An 11938-nucleotide genomic window follows, 5' to 3' on the forward strand; every position below is an offset into this window, starting at 1 on the left:
ATCATGGTCCTTTTTAAGTCTGCTGCTTGATCTTGTTGTTTAATGTAAAGAAACACAGTACTTAAGCCCATTCAGGGTGCTACAACAAAATTCTACATATTAAATAGCTTGTAAATAACAGAAATTTATTTCTCACAGTTCTTTCAGCCCTTAGCTTTTGTCTAAGATCAGGGTGCCAACAAGGTTAGGGGAAGGCTTTCTTCTGGATCACAGACCTCTCCTTGTACCTTCACATAGTGAAAGAGGGTAAGAGAACTCTGAGTGATTCTAACCCCATTTTAAGCACTAATCCTTAGTGCTTAAGGGAGCTCCACCCTCATGACCTAATGACCTCTGGAAGGCTCATCCTCCTAACACCATCACATTGGTGTTAGGATTCCAGTATTTGAGTTTTGGGGAGACACAAACATTCAGATCGTAGCTACATTACTGTAGCACACATTTGGTTTGTTTAAATATTTTGGTAAATATATTTTAATGTAAATGGTTTCAGATGTAATCCCATATATTTTGTTTTATGTATTTAAAAATATATTTGAGACAGAGTCCCTAAGCTTCCCCAGAGTGGCAAAGTAGGCCATGCATGAATAGTTAAGAACCTTTCATTATAGGTTAACAGCATGTAAAAGCATGAAAGGAGAATATTCTCATGAGTTCCCTGGTGGCCTAGTGGCTAGAATTTCAGCCTTTCACTGGTGTTGTTAGGTTTGGTCCCTGGTTGGGGAACTGAGATCCCATAAGCCCTGTGCAGCACAGACAAAAACAGAACAAACAAATAAGCAAAAATTAAATAATTATATATATATATATATATATTATCTAGCACCATATATAAAAATAAACTCAAAATGAATCAAAGACCTAAGTGTAAGGCTGGAAACCATAAAACTATGTTTTCCTAGGGGAAAACATAGGCAGAACACTCTGACATAAACCATAGCAATATTTTTTTGAATCTGTCTTCCCAAAGTAAAGAAAATAAAAGCAAAAATAGGCAAATGGGACCTAAGTAAAGTTAAGAACTTTGGCAGAGCAAAGGAAACCATCAAAAAGACAACCTACTGAATGGGAGAAAATATTTGCAGATGATGTAACTGATAAGAGGTTAATATCCAAAATATATCAACAGCTCATACAACTGACATCAAAAAACAAATGACCTGATTGAAAATGGGCAGAAGACCTAAATAGACATTTTTCCAAAGAGGACATGCAGATGGCCAACAGGAACAGGGAAAAATGCTCAACATTGCTAATCATTAGGGAAATACAAATCAAAACTACAGTCAGGTATCACTTCACATCTGTCAGAATGGCTGTCATCAAAAAGAACTCAAATAACAAATGTTGGTGAGGATATGGAGAAAAGGGAACCTTCGTACACTATCAGTGGTAATGTAAATTGGTGCAACCACTGTGAAAAACAGTATGGAGTTTTCTCAAAAACCTAAAAATAGAACTACCATATATTCAACTCCTAGGTGTATATCTGCTCAAAAACAAAACAGTTATTTGAAAAGATACATGCACCCCAATGTTCATAGCAGCATTATTTAGTTACCAGAATATGGAAGTAACCAGATGAATGGATAAAAAAGATGTGATACTCACACACACACACACACATATATACACGGAAGAATACTACTATGTCAGCCAGAAAAAAAAATGAAATTTTGCAGACTTAGAGGGTATTATCCCAAGTGAAATAAGTCAAAGACAAATTCTCTATGCTATGACTTTATATTTTAAACTGGAAAAGTACAACAAACTAGTGAATGTAACAAAAAAGAGACAAGAGTCACAGATACAGAGAAGAAACTGGTGGTTACAACTGGGGAGAGAGAAGGTGGGAAGAGGCAATACAGAGGTGAGGGATAAAGAGGTATAAATAAAGTGAAAGTGAAAGTCGCTCAGTCCTATCTGATTCTTTGCTATACAGTCCATGGAATTCTCCAGACCAGAATACTAGAGTGGGTAGCCTTTCCCTTCTCCACGGGATCTTCCCAACCCAGGGATCAAACCCACGTGTCCCACATTGCAGGTGGATTCTTTACCAGCTGAACCACAAGGGAAGCCCAAGAATACTGGAGTGGGTAGCCTATCCCTTCCTGGAAAATCCCATGGGCAGAGAAGCCTGGTAAGCTGCAGTCCATGGGGTCGCTAGGAGTCGGACACGACTGAGCCACTTCACTTTCACTTTTCACTTTCATGCATTGGAGAAGGAAATGGCAACCCACTCCAGTGTTCTTGCCTGGAGAATCCCAGGGATGGGGGAGCCTGGTAGGCTGCCATCTATGGGGTCGCACAGAGTCGGACATGACTGAAGCGACTTAGCAGCAGCAGCCTATCCCTTCTCCAGAGGATCTTCCCAACCCAGGAATCAAACCAGGGTCTCCTGCATTGCAGGTGGATTCTTTACCAACTGAGCTCCCAGATCAGATCAGTCGCTCAGTCGTGTCCTACTCTTTGCGACCCCATGAATCGCAGCACGCCAGGCCTCCCTGTCCCAGGGAAGCCCTCTAAGAGGTGTAAAGCACTATGTATAAAATAAATGAGCTACAAGGATATATTGTACAGCACAGGAAATATAGCCAATATTTTATAATAACTATAAAGGGATTATAACCTTTGAAAGTTGTGAATCACTATATTGTACGCCTGTCATATATTATACAGCAACAATTCAATTGCAAAGAAAAGAACCTATCATTACATATCAAGTGTGTCTTTAACTTTCCTTCCTATATAGCCTAATTCTGAAGCTTAACAGTGGACCTCTCACTACAATATTTCCAATCCTTTATCCTTGTTTTCTTCCCTTAGTTATTACTTGGCAATATCCCAACTATAATGAGTTCAATCATTTGCCTTGCTGCAGAAATCACACAGCAGGGCAGATTTGTGCTACCATACAGTTATGGCCTCCAATCCCAACCAGCCCCCAGTGCAACTAAGCAGTCTTCTTTTCTCTTGTCAGGTGTCCTTCCTATTTCAGACTTCTTTCTCCTCCACATCTTTTAACTTTTCCCTCCTCCACCTCAACTTTCCCCTTACCTGAGCAGAGATTTCAACATCCTCCTCATGGAGAACTTTGAGGACTTTGGACGACAATTTCCTTACACAAACCATTGTATATATCCCACTGTTTTTTTCCTTCCTTCTCACTAAAATGGTATAGTGCCCCTCCTCTAAGACAAATTCCTCCTCCAGTTCTCCAAATCACATTCATTCATTCAACAAATATTGAATCAGTGTTTGTTCCCTGCCCCTCCAAAAAAAAAAAGATATGTTTAAGTCCTATACCCTAGTACCTCAAATGTGATTTCACTTGGAAATAGAGTGGTTGCAGGTATAATTAGTTAAGATGAGGTCATACTGGAGGAGGGTGGAGCCCCTAATGCAATAGGACAGGTGTCCTTGCAAGAAGATGGTTGTGCAAAGACAGAGATACAGAGAGAATGTCATGGGGCAATGAAGGCAGAGATTATACAGTTGCAAGCCAAGGAAAGCCCAAGACTGCCCAGATGTTAATACTATCAGAAGCTAGTAAGAGGCACGGAAGTTTTCAGAGGGAGCATGACCAGGACAGAACATTGATTTCAGACTTCTGCCTCCAGAACTGTGAGATAATAAATTTCTATTGTGTTAAGCCACCCAATTGGTGGTACTTTGTAAACCTTCTTGGCCCCCAAATCTAGGTGAGTCATTCTTCTGAAGGGCTCTAATATCATCCTTTTCCTTATCATTGAACTCAGCTGACTTTTGATCTTGTGAAGGAAGGCATAATGACTGTTTTGTTCATCTAGATCGCCGTTGTCAAGCACAGAGTCTGGCATTCGGGGACTTCCCTGGTGGTCAAGGGGTTAGTACTCCCCACTTCCAATGCAGAGATGCAGGTCTGAACCCTGGTCAGGGAAATGAGATCCCACATGCTGTGCAGCATGGACAAACATAAAAAAAAAACGCTAAGAATCTGGCATTCAGCAAGTGCTCACTGTTGAATTTCAAATATATTTGTTCTATTTTCTATGTAGAGTACATGACACTATTGCTAAACATCCCCTTATCCTTAAATCTTTTCAAGGTTTATGATTATTTTCTTAAGATTAAAGCCCTGGAAGTAAAATTATTACTGAATCAAAAAATATAACCATTTTAAAGTCCTTGACATCTATTGCTAACTTCATTTCCAGATGTTTATTGTCCTAAATTTATCTAGGAAGTATTGACAAATTTTATAATATTCAGTCATTCTCATCCAGAGTTATGCTATCTCTTTTCATTTATATTTCTCATTTTTTATATTACTCAAGGTAAATGTTATAATTTTTCTGATATATGAACTTCATATTCTTTTTAAAGGTAACCATTTTATTTGTGTATGCATATGTGTATAAATATACACATATGTAAAATCATTTCCTATTGTAAATCAGAAGTCTTTTCCACCATATTTTTATTACCAGCTATTGCTGATAAATAGGAAATCTAATGTGTTGGTGATTGCTTTCTTATCTGGCTATTCATTGATTTTTCTTCCTAATTATAAATGTATACAACTTTATCATCTGTAAATAATGATACATTTATCTTCTCTTTTCCACAGTCATGCCTCTTCTTCTTTTTTTTTTTTAAGTGCAAAGCAAAGTTTATCAAAGCATAGATATACTCTTAGAGGCAGGGCAGGCTGTTTCTTCAAAGCGAAACCAGTCTCCATAGTAATGCTTATTATTAGCTTCATATCTTATTTTAATTGCTAGAATTTCCAGAACTTGTTAAAAAATGGTCATAAGGACAAGTTTCCTTTTGTATTCCTTACTTTAATGGAAACACTAGTATTTCAGTGTTCAGTGTAATATGCCTGGACTTCACAAAAGTATTCTTTGTTTTTGTAAGACAGTTTTACTCAATTTCTAGGTTACTCTTATTAAAATTCAAAAGCAGATATTATTTTTATCAGACATCATTTTAGCATCTATCTGATGAGTATATAGTTTCCTTCCTTTGGCTTTTTGATATGATATAGTAGAGGAGATGTTTGGAGATAAATTTTACTGTTTTTTTAAAAATCAATAAATCATAGAATATAATTGGTAGGTACTTATTTTATTCAGGATTTTTACATTTCTTTTCATAATGAAAATTGGTCTGATTGTGGGTGTGTGGGTGTGTATGGGTGTGTAAACTGTCAGGTTTTATATCATGCTACTTTTATAAAATGAGCTAAGTTTCCCTCTTTTTCTATTCTTTGTAATAGTTTATATAACATCATAATTATATATTCTATGAAAGAATTTACTCTCCCAACTATTTTGGCCAAAAACCCTTTAAGGCATCATTAATTCTTTTTCAATTTCTCTCGTAGTTTTCAGCCTCTATTTTCTACTTCACTTATAACATATTTTTCCAAAAACGTTTCATTTTTGTCAGTATTTCCAAATTTATGTCCAGGTATTATGAAGTAGTACATATTCACCATTAAAAATAATCTTTGTCCTTGTATTATTATTCTTTATTTGCTGAACTGTGTTTTCATCCTCTTTGCCCAAGAAGACTGCCTGACATAGCATTCTTTAAAAAAAAAAAAAAAGAAAAAAAGATAGTTTGGGGGTATATAAATGAATTACATTTTTCTATTATTTTTCAATTAATGGTTTCTGGTTTTCCTTTTTAAAACTTGTCTTATGCTATTTCATATTTTTTTTTAAATTTCTGATAGGAATGTTATGTTTTTTTATTTTAAATAAATAAAAGTTAAGTTCATTTATTTTCATTCTATATTTTCCCAAAGTAGAAATGTGTAACATTTTCCTCTAAGTGCAGCTTTGGCTGCAGTCTATACATTTTGCTGTAAACATTACACTGTAAATTGACTTTGGCTTTAAAATCAGGCTAAAATATGCTGTTATACTGCTGCTGCTGCTGCTAAGCCACTTCAGTCGTGTCCGACTCTGTGCGACCCCATAGACGGCGGCCCACCACACTAGTATTGCATTGTATGTGTACTTGTGGATGACTGAACTGTCAAATACAGACTTCAAAAGAATTCAAGGTATCTCTGAACTTGTGTGCAATCGATGACCATGTGATCAAAATTTTACCACCATCTTTTGTCAGAGTAAGTAAATTAGTAAAGTGAACAAGGAGTGCCCTTTGGACATATTTTTTAATATCTGAATGTAAGAAAAGCACTCTAGATGTTTCTTGTAGTAAAAAACTATTTGATATGCTTTATAAATTTCAATTTATCAGTTGAAAGATATGAATATATTTATTATTGTAAAAGTATAATACTGCAATAATTAATAATGATTGTGAAAGATAAAGATGTCTAAAATATATATATTAAGTGAAAAAATAATTATATTAATAATACTTTATATATAACAGGAGACCATTATTGTCAAATATATAAATATAATTTTAGTACCTGGAAAAATACTAATATTATCAGAAGGATTATATACCATTTGTATTTTTATACAGTAATCATCTCTGGCAATGAAGTTATAGGACATTTTAACTTCTATCTTATATATTTATATAATGTTTAAATTTTTATCAGGAGCATATGTTATCTTTCATAATAAAGGACAGTAAAATATATTTAAAATAAAAACAGGACTGAAATATACAGTTTAGCAGTCTGATAAGCTATATGATTTTCTTTCAGAAGATTCTGTGATTCAGTTATCTAGGATATTTATCTCCTCACACTTTTCTTGCTGGCCTTTCAATCACTTGACTTACCACTATGCATATACAAGGAGAGAAGCACTAGTCAATTATGTCACGTTTTATTAGCTATGATAAAAAAATAGATACAATAATGCAATTGATTCATATAAATGCTTAAATCTTAAACGGGTATGTGCTAGTTGGCCATTTTGTGCTAGATCAAGCAACTCAATGTAGCCAAATAAAGAGAGTATTACTTAAAGGACACTGAGGATGTGGTGGGCATTAATAGGAGGGGCCTGAGGAATCTGAGACTCAGTGATGGAATGATTGTCCACTTAGCACTCACAAGATCTGGTTCTAGGGAGAAAACAGGACCAAGGAGCCTCAGAGGCCTGACAGCTTTGTGCCTCCTCTCTTGCTGTGTGTGATCCTTCTCAGACTATCTTTGCCCATTTCTGAATATTTGCTTTATATTCCTCCTGCTTTCCACTGGTCTATTCCCTCCCTCTCTACTATTTAGATCTATTCTCTTCTCTCTTGTCTTCTGAAAAACCTTTCTCCTTTTGTCAATTCCTCTCTCTCCTGCATCCTCAACCTTTTTCTTTCTATTGGACCTTTTTATGGTCCTACCCAGCAACTGGACATGCCAACTGGGCACAAATATACATATGAATATATACATCCCCCATTTTAAAAACCAAAACAAACAAACCAGGACAAGACAAAAACAACCCAAAACTCTTGTTTTGAACCCACATTTCCCTTTAAGCAATCAACCATCTCTCTGGGCTCTTTCCCAAATGTCCTGAAAGAGTAGTCCACATAGGCTGCCTCCACCTCCCTTCTCTCTAGCCCCTTACAGCATTCTAATCAGGTCAGTCCTGAAATGTTCTTCTTGAGAAGTTCTATTCCATTCTTACCCCAAATTCTTAACTTCATTCATTCAACATAGTTGACCACTTCCTCTTTACACACTCTGCTTTCTTTTCTGAATCATCACTCTCTTGGTTTTTCTCTTACCTTTCTGGCCATTTCATCTCACACTTCTTACAGGCATCTAGCTTACTCATTCTCTATAAATTGATTTTTCTGGGACTTGATCCTTGGACTTCCTGCCCTTGCTCTTTTCCTACTCTTTTAGCTCCATGATTGTGTCTGTTCACATGGCTTTAAATTCAGTTTTATAAAAGACAACTGAAAATGCAAGCGGATTGTTCTAAATTAGTGCTGTGCTAGTAAAGTAATGCTCAAAATTCTCCAAGCCAGGCTTCAGCAATATGTGAACCGTGAACTTCCTGATGTTCAAGCTGGTTTTAGAAAAGGCAGAGGAACCAGAGATCAAATTGCCAACATCCGCTGGATCATGGAAAAAGCAAGAGAGTTTCAGAAAAACATTTATTTCTGCTTTATTGACTATGCCAAAGCCTTTGACTGTGTGGATCACAATAAACTGTGGAAAATTCTGAAAGAGATGGGAATATCAGACCACCTGACCTGCCTCTTGAGAAATCTGTATGCAGGTCAGGAAGCAACAGTTAGAACTGGACATGGAACAACAGACTGGTTCCAAATAGGAAAAGGAGTACGTCAAGGCTGTATATTGTCACCCTGCTTATTTAACTTATATGCAGAGTACATCATGAGAAACGCTGGACTGGAAGACACACAAGCTGGAATCAAGATTGCCGGGAGAAATATCAATAGCCACAGATATGCAGATGACACCACCCTCATGGCAGAAAGTGAAGAGGAACTAAAAAGCCTCTTGATGAAAGTGAAAGAGGAGAGTGAAAAAGTTGGCTTAAAGCTCAACATTCAGTAAATGAAGATCATGGCATCCGGTTCCATCACTTCCCATCACTTCATGGGAAATAGATGGGGAAACAGTGTCAGACTTTATTTTTCTGGGCTTCAAAATCACTGCAGATGGTAATTGCAGCCATGAAATTAAAAGATGCTTACTCCTTGGAAGGAAAGTTATGACCAACCTAGAGAGCATATTCAAAAGCAGAGACATTACTTTGCCAACAAAGGTCCGTCTAGTCAAGGCTATGGTTTTTCCTGTGGTCATGTATGGATGTGAGAGTTGGACTGTGAAGAAGGCTGAGTGCTGAAGAATTGATGCTTTTGAAGTGTGGTGTTTGAGAAGACTCTTGAGAGTCCCTTGGACTGCAAGGAGATCCAACCAGTCCATTCTGAAGGAGATCAGCCCTGGGATTTCTTTGGAGGGAATGATGCTGAAGCTGAAACTCCAGTACTTTGGCCACCTCATGCGAAGAGTTGACTCATTGGAAAAGACTCTGATGCTGGGAGGGACAGGGGGCAGGAGGAGAAGGGGACGACAGAGGATGAGATGGCTGGATGGCATCACTGACTCGATGGACGTGAGTCTGAGTGAACTCCGGGAGTTGGTGATGGACAGGGAGGCCTGGCGTGCTGCAATTCATGGGGTCACAAAGAGTCGGACACGACTGAGTGACTGAACTGATAGAGCTTCTCCATCTTTGGCTGCAAAGAACATAATCAGTCTGATTTCGGTGTTGACCATCTGGTGATGTCCATGTGTAGAGTCTTCTCTTGTGTTGTTGGAAGAGGGTGTTTTCTATGACCAGTGCATTTTCTTGGCAAAACTCTATTAGTCTTTGCCCTGCTTCATTCCATATTCCAAGGCCCAATTTGTCTGTTACTCCAGGTGTTTCTTGACTTCCTACTTTTGCATTCCAGTCCCCTATAATGAAAAGGACATCTTTTTTGGGTGTTAGTTCTAAACGGTCTTGTAGGTCTTCATAGAACCGTTCAACTTCAGCTTCTTCAGCATTACTGGTTGGGGCATAGACTTGGATTACTGTGATATTGAATGGTTTGCCTTGGAAACAAACAGAGATCATTCTGTCATTTTTGAGATTGCATCCAAGTACTACATTTCGGACTCTTTTGTTGACCATGATGGCTACTCCATTTCTTCCAGGTTAAAAATAACCAAAGGATGGACTTCCCTGGTGCTCCAGTGGCTAAGACTCTGTACTCCAAATGCTGGGGTTCCAGGTTTGATCCCTGGTTAGGGAGGTAGATCCCACATGCTGCAACTGAGAGTTTGCATGCCACAGCTAAAGATCCCAATTACTGAAAAGAAGATTGAAGACTTTGCATGTTACAACTAAGACCCAGTGCAGCAAAAGAAAGAAAGAAGCTGAAGAAACAATTAAAAAAAAAAAAAAACAACAACCTACTAAAGAACTTGGTTAATGTAGTGAAAAACAGCTGCAGAAGTAGGTTTCAACTTGTGCTCTCTCTTCCCAGGTACTTGCCTACCTCCTTTTCCCAAGTGTTAACCCTCCTAACCAACAATGACTCCAGCCTGCCACCAACCACAGGACAGACTTCTATATGGCTCTCCACTAGTCCTCTTTTATGGTCCCACCCAGCAACTGGGCATGCCAGGCTTCCCAGATTGCCCTGCAAGCTCTCCTTATTCACTCAGCCTTTGGGAAGGGCTGATTAGTGACTTAGCTCTCAATTATTCAATTCTCCTTTTGGATCATAGCTTCTCCCGGCACATAAATTCTTATTCCTATAAGAAAATCCTTATTCTATAATACTCATAATTCTTCTGTTTCTCTAACTGAATCCTAACTGATGGGTTTGTTTTTTTTTTTGTTTGTTTGTTTTTTTTTTTTTGCTGGGACGGCTGCTACAGGTTTTTGTTGCCACTTATGGACTTTCTCTAGTTGTGGCCAGCAGAGGCTACTCTCTGTGGTGGTGCAAGGTCTTCTCATTGTGGTGGCTTCTCTTGTTGTGGAACATAGGCTCTAGGTGCTCAGGCTTCAGTAGTTGCAGTTCATGGGTCGAGAGCATGGGCTCAGTAGTTGTGGTACACTGGCTTAGTCGCCCCATGGAATGTGAGATCTTCTGGGACCAGGGATCAAACTAGTGTCCCCTGCTTTGGTAGGTGGATTCTCATCCACTGAACCACCAGGGAAGTCCCCTAACTGATCCATTTCTTGGCAACAGTTACTCTTTCAATCTTTCAGTGCAACAGCACCAATATCCATCAATTGCCTCCTAAAGTCTCTACCTTCAGTCCATCACTAAGTCCTTGGCCAACTAGGTTCAAAATAGACATAGAATATATCCATTTCTCTCCATCTCCTCGGCAATACCCTCATCCAAGTAACTCCCATCCCTTACCTGCTTCCATGTCCATCATCAAACCCCAATATCTACTCTAAATGCAAATTTTAAAAATGTGAAACATTTTGATGACCTCCTATTGCACTTACTTACATAGTCCTACATAATCAGACTCCTGCCAGCTTCTCCAGACATCTCTTGAACCACTCTCTCCCTTACTAAATATACTCGAACCTCACTGGCATTTTTTTTTTTTTTTTTCAGAAAAGGCCATGCTTTTTGCTCCTCTCAGAGTTTTCACATATGCTAGCCATTCTGCCTGGAATATTCTTCCAACTCCCCATGCATTCCTCACTTTCCTTGGTTTATTCCTTCAGGTCTTGTTTTAAACATCACTTCTTCAGAAACTCTTTCCTTGACCAACCTACGTAGGTCCTCCTTCTTATTCTGTAACACTATACTGTGTTAGTTTTTTCTTTACATTGATCACATTTTATAAATGCTTTTTTATATTAAAAAAAGTGTATTTATCCTCTCTCTCTCTCTCTTTTTTTTCTCATTTAGCTGTGATCTCCAGGAAGGTAAATGACATTTCTGCTTTACTCATCTGGTGCTTAATTCAGTGCCTTGCATATTACTGGTGTTCAAAATGTATTTGTGGAGTGATAGAATGAATGGATTGCTCTTAGCTTCTGCTTATTTCTGGTTTCTGCTTTCCTATAATTTTAGTTTGATAAGACCTCTCATAGCCCCAGTTCTAACTCCCTACTTGTGACATTGAGTCTTTCTTTGGTTCTGCTCTAGATATGGTCTGGTACCTGATGCTGGTCCAATTAGTTGGGGCGAGGAAAGAAAAAAAACGTGACAGCCTCGACTGCTCCCTTAGCAGGATTTTGGGGTATGGTTACCCTTGGAAAGAGCTTTGAGACACAACATGATAGACATATTCAGTGAAAGAATTATTACTAAATTTTCCCTTTTTTGTGCCATGATTCATCTTGAATGTCTGAACAACCAAAGATTGCTTATATTCTGGGATTCCATTCAAGTAGAATGGGAATACTTTGATAAAACCATCCTTTGACTGCATGTTTACATAATCATTGTTCTTTTTGTACTTACT

The sequence above is a fragment of the Bubalus kerabau genome, chromosome 9, assembly GCF_029407905.1.
Source record: "Bubalus kerabau isolate K-KA32 ecotype Philippines breed swamp buffalo chromosome 9, PCC_UOA_SB_1v2, whole genome shotgun sequence".
Taxonomy (NCBI): domain Eukaryota; kingdom Metazoa; phylum Chordata; class Mammalia; order Artiodactyla; family Bovidae; genus Bubalus; species Bubalus kerabau.